Consider the following 13,868-nt stretch of genomic DNA (forward strand, 5'->3'; position numbering starts at 1 on the left):
AATCATCAAGCCCCACCAGCTGTTATACTATGATGATTCTGAAAACCTAAAAACAAAATAAAAATTTGTCAAATAAGTTGACAACTGTTTTCTACATCTTAGGAATACATTGTTTACCTGTGGTGCATAATAATAGGAGACACCTGTGGAGTTATGAGTGGTTCTTTTTTTTAAGATTTTATTTCTTTATTTGACAGAGAGAGAGATCACAAGTAGGCAGAGAGGCAGACAGAGAGGAGGAAACAGGCTCCCTGCTGAGCAGAGAGCCCAATGCAGGGCTCGATCTCAGGACCCTGATATCATGCTGAGCCGAAGGCAGAGGCTTTAACCCACTGAGCCACCCAGGCGCCCCGCTATGAGTGGTTCTAGAGGCATGATTAGCATCAGTTCCACAGTGCACTGGAAATTAACAGGCAATGGATATATGGCGTGTACCATGCAATAGAATCGGGCTAATAAACACTAATATCATTCTTTTTTTTTTAAAGATTTCACTTATTTATTTGACAGATCACAAGTAGGCAGAGAGGCAGGCAGAGAGAGAAAGGAGGAAGCAGACTCCCTGCTGAGCAGAGAGCCCTGATGCGGGGCTCCATCCCAGGATGCTGGGATCATGACCTGAGCCGAAGGCAGAGGCTTTAACCCACTGAGCCAACCAGGCGCCCCAATATCATTCTTATTTTATAGATGAGGAAACCAAAGTTCAGAAAAGTTTTTTTTAAATTCCCCAGGTCAACGTACTGGCAAGGTGATCAGTAAGTGGTGAAGTTGGAATTGAAGCCACTATTTGAAAGCAAAGCCATGGGTGTCCTCTCTATGTCATTACCCATTTATGGCTTCCCTCTGGACAGTAAGTTTATGACAGTCTAACCACTAACATCTGTGTCATGTAGTATGCTAGGTGTGCTTAATATATCACCACCACCACTCAATAATCATCACAGCCATTTGGAGGCGGGAACTGCTCTAGTACCCATTTTCAAGACGAGTAAAGTGAGGCATTGAGGAATAAGGTCCTCCAGCTTTTTGGTGATAAAGTCAGAATTTTCTGCCTCCAGAGCTAAATGTCCACCCTCTTTCTTATTTGCCTATGTAGCACCGAACCTGGCACCAAGGCAACACCCGGTGTTTTATGAATGGAGGAGTGCTTGAATGACTTGCTCCATCGATGACATCTCTGCAAGTTCAGGTACCTCCACAACCACGCCCATCACATCTGACAAGGTGCCTAGCACATAGTAGATGCTCAGTAAGTGTTTGTGTAGAAATGACTGCTGGTATAGCTAAATGCATGCAGACCCTGGGCTCTGATTCCTTTGCAGAAGAGGGAAAGTTGTTGTTTGATGATTATCTCCTAAGGCTTTTCTTCCATCCCTGCCCTCCGCGATAACCGTATAGAAATGCATGAATAAAATGGCTATGTTGCATCTGGTGTCCTGCTGGATTAGCTTGTGGCCCAAGGGACATTATCGGCGCCAAGGATCATAATCCTTCATTCCCTATCTCTTTGCAAACAGAACTGACAAAACGCTCCCTGGGGTCTCCGACGTAACCTTCACATCTGTGAACAGCCAGTTCTACATGTTCTCCCCCGAGTGGGTGTCCCCGACCCCTCCCCATTTGAAGAAAGAGGCCAACTTCAGGTAACCGTACCTTTAGCATCACACTCTGTATCAGCAGCTGCACCCCAGTAATCTGACATGTGTGAAATGAGTCCGCTTATCAAAAAAGAGAGTGCCCAGCAGCTTTTAGGGATGCTGAAGGGGCCTGCTGGTTGCTGCAAATCTCTCACCAGCGCAGTGGAGTTTGACACTTAATATTCAAACCCAACTACAGGCTATGTACTCAGAGGATAAAACTCGGTAATAGCACACAGATCCACGGGCTGACAGGCTGAGCATACAAACCTCCAGTGTAAAGACTCACTTAAGAGCTTTCTGCCACAAATGGATCTGGAGTAGAGAGAGAAAAAAAGAAAGAGACAGACAGGAAAAACCACGGTCACGGTGAAAATAAGTTAAGGCAGAATCAGCATGAAAATCCCCAAGTATAACCCAGCAATTTGATGGTGGTGACCGTAGAGGGGGCCAGGAAAGAAACAAAAAACTAACTAAATAAACACGTATCTAGCTCATCCATTTGCCTCCTTAAATGATAAGAAATAATTTAAAAACACAACTCATCCTTCTATTTAAATTCATGTGTGTTAGTCCTTGTCATTTTCCCCACCAGAGACTCAAAATAAGAGGAACATTTCTGGAATTACACATCATAACAGAGAGATAGCCAAAAGGACAGTCTCGTATTTATGTGCCAATTGCTAAAACACAATTTTCCAAACATGCATTAAACTAAGAATTCTCCACCCTGTCTAGCTAATTTATAGTCTCTAAAGAATCTCGTAGAGGGCTTTGCATAAAGTAGGAGCTCAATAATTGCTGACAGTAAGTGTTAGTCTACAAGCAAGCATAGTCACATTCAGTTTTGTTTTAAGATTTTATGTTTAAGTAATCTCCACACCCAGTGTGGGGCTCAAACTCACAACCCCAAGATTAAGAGCCCCATGCTCTATTGACTGGGCCAGCCAGACACCCCAAGTTTTGCCTGTTTAATAGAAATTCTGAGCTAAGCTTACTTGGTCTAAATCGGAGACCACAAGCTGGAGGTCAGAGGGGTCACAGGTTTGCACTACTCACCACTTAAAACAATTTGTGAAAAAGCTGCCAGTGCTTAAAAAAAATCAACATTAAATATCTATGATTCTGACTCTTCTTAATAAACCATAAGCCCCACCGTACTGAGACCACATTTCTGCACAGCAAAAAACCAGTGAGCCAAGTAGCTGATGCTTTCCATTAGAAAGACGGTGTGTTCTCTCCAGTGCCCACTCCTCTCTAATGCCTCTTAGCCACTTTCACTCATATATTCCCTCTTTGGCTCCCCACAGGCACTGGAGTTTTTAATCTCTGCTTTAACTATTTAGAGTGCAAGACAAACATCTATCTTCATTGTATCCACTAAAATGCTGTCCCTTTATTTATCCTTAGGGTGAAAATCATGCAATTCTTCCTGTTTTTCCCCTGTGGGATTCTGAGATGGTACAAACATGGGCAGGCATACTGGCCACAGAAAGAGAATGAATGGTTGACTCCTTGAGGAAATTCTAAGCAAATAAAGTGACTTTTCCCTTTCAGCGTTCATTATAATGGCAGACATGTTCCAAAAAGGGAGAGATCTCGTTCGACACACTGAGCTTTGAAAACTGTAACTGTGATGATCAAGTGACTCACTTGCATATCCAACTTTCAGTGGCTCCCTGCTGCCAACAGAATGTGGTAAACTCCTGACTGTGGCATCTACAGAATAAGCTCACCTCACCCACCCATCTGGACTTCTTGTCTCTTGACCATCTCATGATGCCCACTACAATCTAGCCACCACATCTCCGAAGTATTTCCCTGGTGTGTCTCCTTCAGTAACTGGCATTTTACTCATCCTACTCCATCCTTTGACTGGAATCTTGTTATTTGACCCTTCACATCGGAAAAGCACACTCATGCTTCAAAGTCCAGCTCAAGTACCTTTTTGCAAGGAAAGTCCTTTCTAGCCCTTACAGACTAAATAGCCTATCTTCCCTTGGGTTTCTATGATCCTGTATCTTATTGAATGCTTCCACTGAGACACACTAAATGCAGTGTATCTAAATTATCTCATAGTTCTCGATCTTGTGATTATTTTCTCACCGATATTTACTGTTTACCCATCTCCAAACCTAGACTGTGAGTTTCTTGAGGAGAAGAAATCACCCAGCTTTGGTCCTTACCAAAGGACCCGGCCAATAGGAAAAGAATGTTTAACGACTGAATTTGCAACAAATATTCAAAACAGAAGATGATGAACACTAACAGAGTAATAAAGATATTCAGAAGAGGGGGAGCTTGAATCTTCCTGGGGAGAATTAAAAACAGTCCCATGGAAAACCTAAGTTTTGAGAGGCAGTCTGGTATAGTAACTAAGATGTAGACTTTGAAGTCAAGGTGTCTGGGTTTAAGTCCCAGATCCAATACTTCTAGCTGTGTGATCTAGTGCAAGTTCCCTAGTCTCTCTGGGTTTCACTTCCCCATCTGTAAAGTGATATCATTAATACTGCCTACTAAATAGGGTATAATGAAAATTAAAGATTTTGGCATCTCCCTGTAGGGAAAACAGCATGAATGGAGTCTGTGATGAAGAGAACTATAGGTGCCCAGAGTCAACAATGCTGTAACCTTCGGTGTGTCACTGTGTGTAGCAGAGAACAGGTTGAAAAAGGCTAGAGCAAGATCAAAAAGGACTTTGAATGTCAGTGTAGAATTTTTTGAACTGTATTTTGTAATAAGAACTGCAGTGTTCAGGGATGCAGCTCCCAAGGCCGAGTTTTAGTTAACCATTGATTTCAGGCAACTTGTTTCATACCTGAATCTAAAGAAAACAGAAGTGGTAACAAGAATGTATAAGCCACATGGTACAGACAGTTAATGACTTTTTGAAATTGTACAAATAAGACTCCATTCACCTGGAAGAGGCAAAAATCAGTCCAACTTTAGGAATTTTCTGGAAGGAGAAACAAATTGTCTATGTGAGGTCCCCTCCCCCAAAATTCAGTTGCTTTCTTTTAGATATTCTCTAAAATTCTACAAGACAAAGCCTTCAGGCCAACAGAAACATGGATATTAACAGGCTGGTTTTAATATCTGAATATAACTGTTGGACACTGGATTATTGAGCAATTTTAATTCCTTCGTAAGTTCAACAATACCTCCCACCAAGGAAAAATTCACATGTAATTAGATTTTCCTTAAAAAGACAAAACAAGGGGCACCTGGGTGGCTCAGTGGGTTAAGCCGCTGCCTTCGGCTCGGGTCATGATCTCAGAGTCCTGGGATCGAGCCCCACATCGGGCTCTCTGCTCAGCGGGGAGCCTGCTTCCTCCTCTCTCTCTGCCTACTTGTGATCTCTGTCTGTCAAATAAATAAATAAAATCTTAAAAAAAAAAAAAAGGACAGGTTACTTTTATAAAAAATGTTTTTATCCTATTCAAGATAGATCTGAACACACACACACACACACACACACACACCCCAGCAAAATCTATAGTTTTTAGAACAGACATTCTAAGGAAGGGAAAAAAGTGAATAAGGCAGGTGGTTTCCAACACCTCTTATAATCTAATCCTGATAAGAGAACACATGACTCTCATCTAGAAAAATTTAGTTTCTGGTATATTCTAGAGTAGAAAGCATCATGCCCTTCATTTGCAATTGTACATTTTATACAATAACAAAAGCTACACCCTCAGCACCATAAACACCTTCAATATTAACTGAGCACCTAATAGGTAATAAATCCTTTTTTTCTGCCCATATGTGTTAAACTCATTTTGACGACAATAGGAAAACTGCTATGTTCCTTTTCTTTTCACAATCCATGTGCTATTCATACTGAAATCATTGCTGTTCACCATTACAATCCATGCTGGTTCTTAATACATATGTAGCTAATTTTTACTTTCAGGCAAAGTGGCAGAATTCATGAAAAAGTAGTTTTTAAATGCAATAATCTAAGCCACATTTCCCTCCTTGTTGTGTAAAAATGCTGTGGCCACAATTTTCCACATTTCTAAACCTCTTTCCCTCATTTTGCTTAAAAGCACTGGTTATCTCTTATGATCTTGTTGCCTTTTCTCTATATTCTCCTCGTTAAGCTGTTATATTTCCATTTCATTCTCAACTATCAAAGGCATTCAGATTTCCCTGTTCTCCCTTCTCTTTCTACACTGCTTCATATAATCATTATTCTCTTATTGTGGGCTGATTCTTCATATTACTTATTCAATTTGCTCTCTTTTACCAATGGCCTTAAATCCTTAGTACATTCAGAAGACATCTGCATTATTTTGTTCCTTCAAATTGCCTGGGAAGGCATTTTTCCCAGAATGCATCAATCCCTATCTTTCCGTTTCATAATTCTTATTCATTGCACCTTCTTATAATGCAGCTAGCTATGTTTTAAGTCAAGATTAGTATTGTGGATTAGACAGATGCTGGACAATGCCAGACATGCTAGAAGATGAAAAGGTGATCGATTAAAATGGCATGAGAGAGTAGCATTCTAGCAATTTCCAGCGAACGGCTACAGTTCTGTAACGTAAGCGTTGGTAGTCTTAAGAATGTCTTCCTTCCTGTTACTGCTGTGGTTAAAATGGGAGCTGATTAGAATGGTGCCAGCTAGCATCCAAGTTGAAATGAGAGACTTTCTCACTTCCTTCTGATTTAACAAAAGACATGTTGGTATGGTTTTATTTTTTGTACCAATCAGAGGTGGAGGGGCTAACATACTTCTTCAATCTTTATTCACCCTTCACAACAAATCCATGAAATAATGTCTCTGTGACATTTGCAAAGAAAAATTCTATTGTTCAGAAATTGCTACGTGGTGTGATTTGAAGGAAAAATCATCCCCATTACCAAACAGATGAGCATATTTCTTTTTTACCTAAAAATAATTGCCAAAAATTCCTTGTATAACTAACACACAGGGCATCATTGGTAAAAACTTTAAAAGTTCATCTTGTTCAAAATCTGGACTCCCATGTAATTGTTACTTACCTTTCTCACACTAGTGGGAGCTAAAGCAAATGGTCTGTACTCTCCTGGGGGTGACTGAGTATGAATGAGAAGCATTACCTTGAAAACTAATGTCCAAGAATTACTGATGGTTCCAGCAGAACTTAAAGCTTCAAGATTCCAATCCAGCCATTCTAAGCAGGGATTACCAAAAATGTGTTCTAAAAATTTACCCCAGCACAGAGCCACATAGAGATATATGCCATTATCCGATTATAGACGTAAGACCTTGTTTCAATGATGGAAGAGGCAACAACAGGCAGTAGATAGAGTGCTTGACAGCAAGAGTGTAAAACTAGGAGTCCTGAATTCAAATCTCAGCTCTGCTTTTTCCAGAAGTACAATTCTACATCCATTATCTTACCTCACTGAGATTAATTTTTTAATCTATAAAATAGAGATCATAAAAACCATAAGAGTGCTGACCATAGGATTTTCGTGTGAGTTGTAAGTATGTTGAATGGCACTCACATGCTCAAAACCCTTACCACTCAGAGCATGGTGCTCGGGTTGACTACATCCTATTTCTAAGAGTTCATTAGAAATGGTGACTCTCAGGCTATAACCCAGAACTTCTGAATCAGAATCTACATTTTCTCTCCTAGGCTACATGTTTCCACAGTACAGTTTGAGAAACACTTCTTTAAATACCTTTTTATATCATTCTGCAAAGCGCTGTTGACCACAGACATTTTCTCCATAAATCTTAGCAACTTGGAGGTGAAATCTTAGGGGGAAATTATTTTCCTTTTCATACACTGAATCAGAGCATACACATCTCAACAAGGGCCACACAAAGCAAAGAGTTACATCAAGTCACAAAGTGGGATATAGCGGTCACTTCAGTGTTTTTCTAAATATCTTCTAGATGCTTGTTTATAGACACAAAGGTTTGGAGTATGCAAAATGCACCAATATGTTAACACTGCCTATTTTTCTTTAACAAGAAATTGAAGCTTAATTTTATATAGGAAACAGGTGTGAGTTAAATTGGCTGTCTCATCAGTAGATTTTAAGTTCTACTGATACTTTCCATAGAAGTTTCTAGCTCAAGAACAATACCTTCATAATTTTGGAGTTTTCCCAAATGTAAACAAATATTCCTAATTTTAGACATCCACATGATGAGAAGTGGAGAAAGTTTTAACATGCTACTTTATAAGATATGGTATACATGTATATGTTTATGTGTGGGGGGGTCTATGTATAACCACATATATGCTTTAAGATAAGAATCTACAAAGGTTTCTATTTCCTTCTTCCTATTAAATGGTTAGTCACTAAGCAAAAGACAACTATATGCCAAGCATTGCACTGTGTTAGCAGTAGGGCAAGAAATGGCCGATAAAACCCACGTGACTGTGAATGCTGTGCTATTTGGTATCATAGTCATATGCGTATCACTGTGTCTGACACACAGTAGGCACTTAAAACACATCCAATGGCTCATTTAATGAATACCATATTGGCATATACCAATTATAGTATAGGACTATTAACATGTTTGTTTTCTGCTGAAAACACAATCAGCTTAATTTCAACGCTAAACAGATGGATGAGATAGATAGAGCAAGCAATACCACGCCTATTTTTGGTGACACTAGACTATTTTAAATATGGATTAGTCACTTTGTTCCTTTAACTTTCCATTTCAACTAGAGAATGGTAAATTCATTGAGTTCACTCTTCAAGACACAATCTGTATACAAGTGCGTTTTCTGTGGCTATCACTTAAAACAATTCAATGACTTACAACATCATTGGATGTGGTGTTCAGATTACCATGGGATTCACCATTCCTTTATCATTTACACCCAGCCCAATTCAAAATTTGCAGAGAGCTGTAGGTATTTGAGTTTTCATTCCTTTGACCTAATTCCCCAATTTGTTCATTTTGATTCATTCATTCTTTCAACTATATTGTGCCAGTTAACTCTATGCCAGGCACCATCCTAGGTGAGAAGGAAATATTGTCATGATTAGGAAAGACATGATCCTTGCTCTCACAGAGACTGAATTCTACTGCAGAAATGTAGAGACAGAATGAAGAAATAAACAGTATCATTTAAAGTAATCAACGTTCCAAGTCTGGTCTTCTTTGCATCAAAGACTATTGGATGGGATGCACTGGAGATACCTGTCTCCCAAGGCATATGCTCCCAGGGCAAACCTCTGCTACTTTGATGAGGCTACCTGGGGAGTCACCTTTCTTCTTTTGGGGCAGCCTCAGAGAATTCTCTAGACCAGTGGGCAAATAAAGGACTCTAATGTAAATTATCACTAGCACAATAGGCATCTGTTCAGAGTCCATTCAGAGCCATGGATAAGTCAGATATTACTTACTAAGAATATGCCTGTTATCTCCTAGAACTCACAAAATATTAAGTTCACATTACTCATGACCATGGGTTCACCATTGTAGTTACAGTATCAACTACAAGGCTGCCATATTCTAAGTGTAATAAACATATTATGCTAATCCCTACAGCCCTCGTGAAAGCAGGTACCAGCATCTTCAACTTATTAAAGAGAAATGGAGGCAAAGACATTAAGTAACTCATCCATGGCAACCAGGAAGAAGGAGGGACATCAAGCTTGGATTCACACTGAGGTCAGTCATTTCAAAAGTTCTCACACATCTGGAACAACTGGGTGGCTCAGTCAGTTGGGCATCTAGCTCTTGGTTTCAGCTCAGGTCATGATCTCATGGGTTGTGGGATTGAGCCCCATATTGGGCTGCACTCACGGGGGAGATTGGAGATTGGAGATTCTCTCTCTCTCTCTCTCTCTCTCTCTCAAAGATAAGTAAATCTTTAAAAAATAAGTTCTCGGGGCGCCTGGATGGCTCAGTGGGTTAAAGCCTCTGCCTTCGGCTCGGATCATGATCCCAGGGTCCTGGGATCAAGCCCCGCGTCGGGCTCTCTGCTCCGTGGGGAGCCTGCTTCCTCCTCCCTCTGCCTGCCTCTCCGGCTACTTGTGATATCTTTCTGTCAAATAAATAAATAAAATATTTTTTAAAAATAAGTTCTCACACATTTCTATTAAGACTTCCGAATTTTTCCAAATTTAGTCATTGGGAATGTGTCCTTAATAATAAATTTTTAAAATATAAGAAGACTTGGCCTTCAGAGACATTTGCATGAGAAGAAAACAGTAGTGGAGAACTAAAAACAGACTCCATGACTGACATCAGTCTCCTCCTGAGAGTCAGTCTCTCTAGAACTATTCAGTGTTTCTTTGTAACATAATTCAGCATTTTTCTTGGAAAGAAGGCTATACTTGAACATTTATTATCGGTGCCAAAGCAGTGTATAATTAATATTTTGAGGCAATACATTCACCTGCCTTAATGTTTACTCTAACAATATTAGCTTGGTTTGAAATAAATAATGCTTCACCGGCTGTTTGTTATCCCACTTTTAGACAAGAAGCTTCAATTTATTTAATTATGTGACTGATGATTTATTGTGGCGTTCCTCCTTGGGTTACATGTTGTGTTAATGGGCCATCAATGTAAATAACGTGCTTTTTGGTAGAATCTGATATCTTGGACACAACAGAGCTTTCACAAAGAGGAGAGTAGAGGAATGGAATCTACCTAGAATCAAAATCTTCCCTGATGTTGCTAACAGACCCTATCCTCCTTTTATGGCCATGGAGACTACAGAAGTACAAAGACTGATGCACTAGGACTGGGGTGGGGCAGGAAAATCAGGGAGGAGATCCAAGCCCAAGTGATGGTCATTTACATCCTTAAACAAAAACCTCCCACCAGGGGGAAGGGTAGAAACTATTATACACTTAAGAGAGTATGAAGCCAAGAACACAGACATATCTCTTATTGTACATAGAATCAACACTCAGCAACACCCAAGAGGTTTTGGAGGTGTTTGGAGGATGAAAACCTTTAGGCATATAGAGGGATGTGGGATTTCAGTGTGACTGACTCCCATGGACTGAGAAATAGACTGTCATTGTGAATACTGAACTTATCTATACCACAAGAAATGGTCTCTATCCCTTTTTATTCAGCTCACATGCCCTCCAAATTCACATTTACAGAAATACTCTTAAATTTTCCATTCTATGGTTCTTTCCATATTTCTAATAAAATGCCATTGTCATGGTGGCTTATGCAAAATTTACTTCCTACTTTGCTTAATATATTTAGTATCTAGGATTCTAAATTTGCAAAATAACAGAAAGACCCCCACCCCCGTATCACTGTGACAGAGTCTTCAGTATATTTAGGCATTATTTTTAATTTTCGTTTTTCTTAAATCCCTATAGTTTAGTACTGAAATGAAACTACAATGGTAAAATCAAAATTTCTGAGGCTTCCTTGCTTTCCTCAGTGTGAGCCTACCCAATTTTTTGTGTCTCTTTTAAACCCTTGTTTCTGTAAATTCCCCTGTGCCCTAGGGTTTTACGTGTCAGGCAAGGGAATAACAAACATACTAGCCATTTGGAAGTGTATTTGTTTTCACCCCAGTTCAAAAATTGTAGTTAATAAGTCTTTAATAAGAAGAACAATGTGGGGATGCCTGGGTGGCTCAGTTGGTTAAGCAGCTGCCTTCGGCTCAGGTCATGATCCCAGAGTCCTGGGATCGAGTCCCACATCGGGCTCCTTGCTCGTCAGGGAGCCTGCTTCTCCCTCTGCCTCTGCCTGCCATTCTGTCTGCCTATGCTCGCTCTCACTCCCTCTCTCTCTCTGACAAATAAATAAATAACATTTAAAAAAAAGAAGAAGAAGAAGAACAATGTGTTCTCTATACACTTGTATATAATGTGAATGGAGTCTCAATACCTCTAAGATAACCCAGCATGTATAGCACTTAACTGAATACCAATGACTGATCAAGAAAAATAATTTCCATTCCTACCAGAGCCTCTGAGGTCAGGGGCATTCTGCCTGATGATTGAATAGTCGTTCAGTTTACAAGGTGGCATGAAAGAAACCAAGGACTTCTCCACCTTTTGGAATCATGCCCAACTTGTCCTGACTCAAGGAAAACACTAACACCATATTAAAAGCTATAAAACATTATTGTCGTGGTTTCTTCCTCCAGCATAGAGGTTGGAAAATCGCATTAAGTGAATGGAAACATTTGCCCTAACTCTGTAATACACCTCAAACTAGCATCTTCAATACTTGTTCTGAATGTCATGTTTCATCTGGGCAGGACAGTATATGCTAGGGCCTCATTAGCACGGTGACTCTTCCAAATGTTGGCAGCGTACCAGCAAGCATCATTGGTGTTTGCTTTAGGTACAGGTGTGAACTGGTTGAAAATTGATTTCTGAACTACCCCTAGGCAGTCCTGATGGCTTAGGCAAAGAGATTGAGCGAACTAGTTAATTTCCGTGCCATTAGTGAAGCCAAAGAATGAAAAGGGATAAAATTGCAAGAGAAATTATATTTTCTAGCTGCTAAGTAGATAATATGAATAATGGGGTGAAATGATTATCATCCACCATCTGAGCACCAATGGCCTAGATGTTGTGCGAGTCTAATTAATAGCTAATGCTCTTTATGGAATAACAGTAAAAACAAGCATAGGAGAAGCTGCTTCCCTCTGTCCATTCTAATACTCCACTCGAATCAACATAAAGAATTGCTTTTCTGCTTCGTAGCCATGCACTTGGAAAACCTTTCCTTTCTCTTTCCCTCAAAATGAGAACAGCTTCAGGAACAAAGTTGGTTTTGCATTAGACAAGACAGGAGTAGGCAATAAATTAAAAATGCCATTGCATATAATTTGGCCATATCTCTGCCACTCACTGTCAAACCACAGAGGACTTACCAGAGATATGCAACTACTAATTAGAGGATTGTAAAGAAAGAAAGAAAAAGTATGCACCTGTGTGTATGTATTCATTGTAGATCCCTCTACAATGTGTCACTGAATCTCTGTCACTCCTAGGCTCATGACACACAGAGAGATATGGATGAACTAGTGAAATAACTATGCATGGAGTTAGTCATCCTTCCTGGAGTTAAAATCACCCAACTTTTAAGGGAATATTCATTTTCTTCCTGTTTTTGATGCTGCTTGATACCTGTAAATACTATTAGTTCACCCAGTGTAACTAAACCAAGAAAATGGACATCTGGTTGTTGATGTTTCCATTACAACTGCAGAGCCTGCTTGAGGAGAAATGGGATAAACCAGAATAAACAGAAAATTGCATAATAGAAAATAATAGTAGTGTCCGCTAGATGTTGGATCAAACCCTGGCTTAGTCACTTTGCAACAGTGTGACAATCTACACAAAACCACTCAATTTTTTGAAATGTTGATTCTTTCAACTGAGCGTACCCGTGCTTACCTAACATGTAGGTTGTAAGAGTGGACTGAATGAGACAATGCATGCAAAATGCTTAATGATGTATCCAGCACAGAGGAAATGGTCATTAAATAAGTAGCCTTGTTATTAGGCAAAGCTCGCTCTCCGTGGTACTGCAAGTCTTCCAGGTTGACAGAAATCAGATGGATTGCTCAAATATTCCTTAAGAGAAAAGGTCATAGTCCAAGGACTAAGAAGGCCCTGAAATCATAACCAGATGTCAAATCCAGTGTTCAAAAAAGAGGAGACAAAAATCACCTTGTTAAAATGCCCCCCTAGATGTTTCACTTCTAGATTACACCATGTCCATCTGTCTCCAGGGTTGGGCATGCTGGTCTGTGCACAATCTGGGACTGTTCCCAAGAACTAGTCAATACTTGTGAATTTAGATGAAGATAGCTTCTCTCAAAATTTAAACTTAGAGGTGATACCTTTAATGCAGAACTTTTCTTCTCAGCATACGGAGATAATATTCTTTCTCTACTCAGAAGCAGTTAATAACTTACTGTGCATAGAAAATACGTCCTTGTTTTGCCTGATAATAAATGCTTACCCTTTTTCGGTCCCTGTATGCTCATTATGGTCTAACGTCCTTCCAAGTTACATTTAAGTCAGGTAGGAGGTAAGGTAGCTTAGGTCAAACTGCCTGGGTTCCAACCCAGGTCACTTCACAGAGATGCAGTGATATGTGGGCAGGTTTGGTTTTTGTTTTTGTTTTTAATTATTCTAACCTTCATGATCCTTCATGAGGAATGCATATAAAACATCAATATTATTATGGGATTCACTGAACACTCAAGGAATTCGACTGCTACTCTTATGAATACTGCTACTACTATTATCACCAGCACTGCT

The 13,868-nt window shown here is 39.8% G+C and overlaps 1 protein-coding gene across 11 annotated transcripts in view; it reads right to left on the bottom strand.

Annotated features, from left to right (window-relative positions):
* RBFOX1 (RNA binding fox-1 homolog 1) overlaps positions 1-13,868 on the bottom strand; it is a 2,042,166-nt gene that overhangs the window by 1,211,809 nt on the left and 816,489 nt on the right. The window lies entirely within an intron of this gene.

Source organism: Lontra canadensis, unplaced genomic scaffold, assembly GCF_010015895.1.
Source record: "Lontra canadensis isolate GAN:19392208 unplaced genomic scaffold, GSC_riverotter_1.0 scaffold143, whole genome shotgun sequence".
Lineage (NCBI taxonomy): Eukaryota > Metazoa > Chordata > Mammalia > Carnivora > Mustelidae > Lontra > Lontra canadensis.